This window comes from Rhinatrema bivittatum, unplaced genomic scaffold (assembly GCF_901001135.1).
Source record: "Rhinatrema bivittatum unplaced genomic scaffold, aRhiBiv1.1, whole genome shotgun sequence".
Lineage (NCBI taxonomy): Eukaryota > Metazoa > Chordata > Amphibia > Gymnophiona > Rhinatrematidae > Rhinatrema > Rhinatrema bivittatum.
This window is the reverse complement of record NW_021820631.1, coordinates 355,109-361,546: the sequence shown is the minus strand read 5'-3', so window position 1 is coordinate 361,546 and position 6,438 is coordinate 355,109. Positions and strand designations below refer to the sequence as shown.

General features: G+C 45.2%; 1 long non-coding RNA gene across 1 annotated transcript; it reads right to left on the bottom strand.

Moving 5' to 3' along the window:
* Positions 1 to 622: 622 nt before the first annotated feature.
* On the bottom strand, positions 623 to 4,070 carry LOC115081792. The gene is made up of 3 exons (XR_003853874.1): positions 3,530 to 4,070; positions 2,227 to 2,324; positions 623 to 695 (listed from the first exon to the last, which is right to left on the bottom strand). It is a non-coding gene; the product is annotated as an uncharacterized LOC115081792 (long non-coding RNA).
* Between the last annotated feature and the right edge of the window lie 2,368 nt (positions 4,071 to 6,438).

Here is a 6,438-nt window from a genome sequence, read left to right as displayed (position 1 = left end):
CAGTTCAACTTAGTATTCGTGGCTTTATTTTTTTTGGGGGGGGGGGGGAGTGTGGGGACAACCTTGAATGCAGTTCCAGCATTTCTTTTCAGACTTAAGAGCCAGAGTAGCAGACGTGTTCTTCTGTAGGCCTTCCCCTTCAGGCAGCCTGCAGGGAAGGGTGAGCTCTAGTGGAAAGAACACAGAACAAGCATTCGGTTCCCTAATTCAGTCCCTCCTCTCTCTCCCCGTTCTATAGGAAACAGCAGGGAAAGGGGCAATACTGAAGCAGAAACAGCAGAGAAAAGAACAGATACAAAAAAAAGTTTGAATTAGCAGAAATCTGAACCTGCTTCAACCCTGGTTCTTGATGACTGGCACTACAGCTCACGTTTCTAACTTATGCTAATTCAATTCCTATTTGTGTCTATTACCCAGAGCTTAATTTCTGGTGGAATAACCCAGATTGACAAACTGCCACCATTTTTTCCAGTACCCAAGGACGTGGAGTAGAGCTGGGGGTGTAACTCCGTTCTGACTCCCCCGCAGAAACAGCGGTGTAAATCACTTCCAATTCCTCTGCAGAAATGGAGCAGAGGTACTGGTGGCTCTTGTTATCTCTGGCCCCCAGGCGTGTGTTGGAGCTGCTTACCCTGACATAGAGCAGCCACGTGGCCTTGAAGTTTGTGCAATTTCCTGGGTCAACTGTGGATACCCTGAGAGATAGAAAATGGCCAAGGTCAAAGAGACATGACGTAACTCCTATCAGCTCCACAGCTTCTCTTGCTACTGGGTGTGTCATCTTCCTGGCCTAGTTACTGCTTATCATTTTGGATTCCTGGGCCCCGCTGCCTCTGTTGTTGCTGACCACACTAAGGGAGGGAGAAGAGCAAGAGTGAGGGGATGGTAACCTAGTAATGACAGCAGAAAAAGACCAAATGGTCTTTCCAGTCTGCCCAGCAAGTTTATGGTAGTAACTGCCGCTCCACCCAGGTTACCCCCAAGCCTTATGTTGAGGGTAGTAATATTAAAAATCAAAATCAATCATGGGAGAGCGAACGAAGGGATCAGAGGAAAGCAGAATGAAGGCAGGAGAAAAGCAAGAAAGTGAATTAGGAGATGAGGGGCATGAGTGAGTGAGGAGACTGGAGGGGGCTGTGGGTGGTGTGAGGGGCAGAATAATTGAAGGGATTAACAGTGGAGTGTGAGTGAGGGATTCGGAAGGATTGTGAGGTTTGTGAATGAGGCGCTTGGATGAGGCAGGGAAAAAGCGAATGAGGGGAGTGAAAGGGATAGGAGGACGTCTAGTGGGGGGAGGGAGTAAGAGAGTGAGTAAGGAGAGTACAGGACGCTGCTCCCTTACTGCCTCTTCTGAAAAAGCAAAGAGCAGGATGCACTTTTAGATTTCAGATCCTCCCTCACCCCTGTCTCAGGAGAGTGGGTGGTGCATGCTAGGCTGTTCCCACCCTCCAAGGCAGAAGATAGCCAACCCATTCCAGCTCAAGGAGGGAGAAGAGGAAAGATTCTGGAGAATTAGCGACCACGAGGGGGAAGTGGTGTTTGAGAGCCGTCAAGGATTGGGGGTGAGACTTGGGGGCAATAGGACCCCTGAGCAGAGACGAGACCACTGGAGGAATCATGGAGGTTGGGGGAGGCTTGGGATAGAAATCCAGAATCATCAGGGCAGAGAGGAGGAGGTGGGTGGACAAAAATGATCCCATTCTCTGCACTCTCTTCCTCAACCTCATTAACCCTCCAATCCGCAGCCCTCAACAGTGTTCAGCCTCTGGTGCTTCCTGAGCATGAGCATGAGGCATGGCTGGGGAATGAGCACTGGTGGGGGCTGGGGAGGAAGGATCTCTGGGTAAAGAGTCTGTTCACATGTGTGTGGGTGTGTGTTTTAGGCAAGAGGGTTCACACCTGGCACTGCTACTGGCCCTTTCCCCGCTACCCAGGTCATACTCTACCCTTGCTCCACTTGCCCCATCCTACTTCTCCCTCCCACCCTCCTGCTCCACAATTCCACATCCTTTTTGTCTGCAAATTAAGCCTTGATGGTAATCAATTGGTACCAAACACATTTTTTTCTTGTTATATCCATAGTTACATCCAGTCCAAAAACGTGAGTGTCTGTGGTCCCTTGGTATTTTCCCAAGGGCATTCTTTCTTCCTGTGAATGGAAAATTAGGCTGCTTAGGGTGTAGTGGAATGAATCTTCTACCCATGAAAAATCTCCCTTTCCAATACCTGTGGTCCACTGCTTGAATCCAAAATCTCCAAATCTCTCCTTTCTGGCTTCTCCTTTACAGAAACTCCAGTGGGGATCCTCAGATCTCTTCTCTTTTCTGCAGATAAGTATTTTCCATGCTGTCAATGCCTTTATAAAAAAGTTACTTGATCTTTCATACTAAAAGACCCTAAATTAGTGTGACCAGAGAAAAAAAATCTCTCTTCTCCACTCCTCTCACAGGCAGGAAGAATGGATATAAAATCTTCCTCCCAAATAAAATTACCAAATTCAAAAGTACTCAAAACATTGAGATTCACTATCCATCCACTGGGTGTGCGTCAGAATATGTGGTTCTTACTTCCATACTGGGTAAGGCTAGGGGGATTCTAAAAGTAGATACTCTCACTTTTACTTATAACAAAAATGCCACACTGAACCTATTTTAAAAATGTATCACTCGCCAATCCAAGGTTCTTGGCAAGACACATAAAAAACATTCATATATACACACAATAAAAACAAACAAATCTTGAAGAAACAAAACAGTGTGCCTTCACATTGCCTAGCTTGACCCAAAGAGATCTCCATCTGCTTGGCAACAACAAAGTTTGCTAATAAAATTGATATTACCTCAGTTGGTCACCTACTGAGATTACTCTGCCCTTGACACCCCTAACTGAAGACAGATTTTGGGACACAGCACACCATAACAACCGAATAAAGGGATTTATTGATTCACCCAGAAAACAGTACTTGTAACTTTTTTGTGCAATGGAAAAAAAATAACTGGTTAGGTAACAGTGACAATTCATGTTAACAGAAACAAAAGCACAAGAACAAAAGAAAACTTGCAGCAGATAAAAATAGACCTAGCAATAAATGAACTTCCCCAAAATCCAGCCTCTTAACTCAGGACAGAGTGTAAGGCCTGAAGTGCTATCCCCATAGCAAAAGTAAACAGCAAATTTCAGGGGGATTTAGTCCCTAACCAGAGAACAAAAAAAAAATAAAAAAATAAAAAAAAATATATATATATATATATATATATATATATATATATATATGCATATACTTTGTCCAAAATGAGGGCTGTGCACAACCACAAAATTCAGTATTTTTAGTTGGGGGCTCCCCTTAGAAATGCTTTTCCTTATAGCTGGAAATGGTGAAATAAATGCAATTTATCCTGGCAGCCTGCGTTGATATTTCTGTAAATACAGCCAATTGCCCCCCTTAAGCTGGCAGGTCACAGTAGTTTTAGGACAGTTTCGATGTCAGCCTCTTAAACCCTAACTAGAGTTCTGCCACCAAAAAACTCACCACTCGCGGTACAGAAGATTTACCGGAGTCTCGGATGCCTCCCTGCTCTCGAAGCACTGGATCAGCTCCCACACAGCTTTAGTCCCCCGACCACAAACTGAAAAGTGCAGCTGCAGTCCTCTCTCTGAGCCAACTCCTCTTCCTCGGTGCCCTGGCTAGGCGGCAGCTTCCCTGGTACCCGCTTCCTCCAACACACAAGTCAGGGAAAGGGCGTCTCGCATTCCTTCCCCGATACTCCGCAGAAGACTGCAGGCAGTCCTTCTCTCCCACTGCTCTCCCCCCACCCTGACTCCTTCTTGCCTCAGTTGGAGGGAAAACCCAGTTTTGTCAAATCTCTACGGCTCCACGGGAAAGGAAAGGGAAAACAATCAGGAGAAACAGGCTCCATTTGCTCTGATTGGTGCTAATCGGTCAGCAGGCATCTCAGGGGGCGAGCAGGCTCAATGTCCCTCAGAGTCTCTCTTGACCTGAGATTCACTTTCAGAGCACGTTTATCCTAGGACACTTTCAGCAGCTCCAAGGCGGCGCCCCCTCTCACAAGGTGCAAAGCCACTCATCGTTCATCAAGAAGAGGGTTTGGGACTCACATTCGTGCCAGGAGAAAAAGAGAGCGGAGCAGAGCAACGTGCTGGCAGCCATGCCAAGAAAAGACTAATGGAATTTGTACATTCTCTCAATACATGTTTTTACCAAAAAAGCAAACCTGAGATTTACCTTGTAATGCTGAACTGCAGCAATCCTGGCCACAGACAAACAGCTTTTAGTAAGCAAACAACAGTATCTATTCTTTTGACTCTCAGGCATAACCCAATCACTGATCCTCCACTCTCCAACTCCCCAATAAATACTGTGACATCTGTTTCAATCCGGAGTGTATTCATTCCAGCATAACCGAGCATATTATCACCCATTAAACTGATACAGACATACCAAACACTGCACGTTCTACTTCTTGTTAAACTTCTATCATCCTCTTCTTCTTCTCCCAGTTAGAACCATCCTTGTTTTATTGTAACTGATTTTTCTGCACACTTGTTATAACTTGTTATTATTTGTAAATGTATACTCTCATGTTATATTTATGCACGTTTATAATGTATTGATCACCCCTCGTTTTATGTAAACCGACATGATACGAATCTCCGTGAATGCCGGTATAGAAAAACTCAAATAAATAAATAAAATAAATAAATAAATAAAATATTAACTCTATTCTTGAAACAGAATAAAAAACCATGGAATATATAGGACACAGCTTTAAGTAAAAGTCTTACCTAACCAAAAACACCACTACATGTGCTAATGCAGCACTTACTACCCCGGAGACTTTTCTTTCATTATCAACACGTTCCTGTTCATCATCATCACTTATTTATTTATTTATTTATTTATTTATTTAAAATTACTTTTATTCCACCTTTACTCACGACATGGTTCAAGGTGCCTTGCATCTCAAACATTCACAGAAATAGTCTTCAACAAATATTAACAGAACAGTCCTTAAAATCAACCATCACCAAGAACACAAAATAAAACAGTTACATTATTTATATGCTTCATCAAAATATAAAGCCTTCAATTGCTTTCTAAAAATCTTTTAAGTACCTCTCATCTCTCAGACTGGCTGGCAATCCATTTCACAACTGTGGATCTGCATATGAAATAGCTCTCGACTGTGCTCTTCTTAATCTACAGTCCTTAAGAACCGGAACAGTTAACAGTTATGTAGCAGTGGACCACCGTAAAGTGTGTGCGTGCACATAAGGTTTCTATTTATTTTCTAATGAGCAAAATTCCTCTGACTATAAGTACTTATGCAATAGCACTAACATCTTGAACTGTACTCTCCACTTCATGGCTCAACATGGGAGTAATGTGTTTGTATAATGTCTTCCTGGAGATGAGCCTAGCTGCAGCGTGTTGTATTAGTTGGTGTTGTCGGTCGCAAATGGCTGTGACCTCTCATGCTCACCTCTTTCTTCCCCGCTCCATCAAGTCTGGGAAGAATGGCGGTCTCTGCCAGTCCACGCTGACCTCTCCGGTATTCCCGGTACAGCGTGGGTGCTGCCGACCGCCATCTTTGACCCGGAATTACCTAGACGCACGCTCGCATGCAAGGGCTTCCTTTTGAACACGTCATGGCGGGAACCTTGGGGGCGTCCCCTCCCGATGACGTCAACCCGCTAGTGTATTTAATCTGACCAGCCCTTGCCTTCGTTGAGTTAGCAAGGAGTTCCGTCTTGCTGAATCCTCCACATTCAAGGACTTCCTGTTCCTGACAGTCTTGGCATCTGGATGCTCTGAGTACCCGCTCCTCGAGGGCTCCCTTGCATTCCCGGCTATCTGCTCCTCGGAAGGCCTTCCTGCCTGATTGCTACTAGACCTGCTTCTCGGGTCTCTCTCTCTCTCTCCAGGAACCATCTACTGTGAGTACCTCTACTGACTTCTACTATACGAACTGTATTGTGGATTCCACTCGGTGTTCCCCGATCCTTGGGCCACTACTGCCTTTCTTCCGTAGAAGCCATTCAGCTTTCCTGCTCTGCAGAATATCTACACACCAACTGCAGGAGCCACTTCCGGGTTCTGGCATCTCTACCAGTTCTTCAACATCTAATGTACAGACATCCCCGGCGTACCCCGCTCTGCGGGCCACTACCGGATCTTCTCAGCTGTGGTCTCACTCTGGGTAATTCCCATTGCTCAGGACTGGTCTACTTCATCTCCAATTCTGTGGACATTACTTTTCCTTCCTTATAATAAAGTCTCTACTAGCTGTGTCCCACGCCACTGAGACTGCGCCTGCTGACGGTGAGGCTCACAGGGCTCCTCCCGGTGGGCAGAGACACCTCTCATCTCAGCCCAGGGTTCACATTCTTACATAAACAAAATAGTTGGAGTGCGCATGG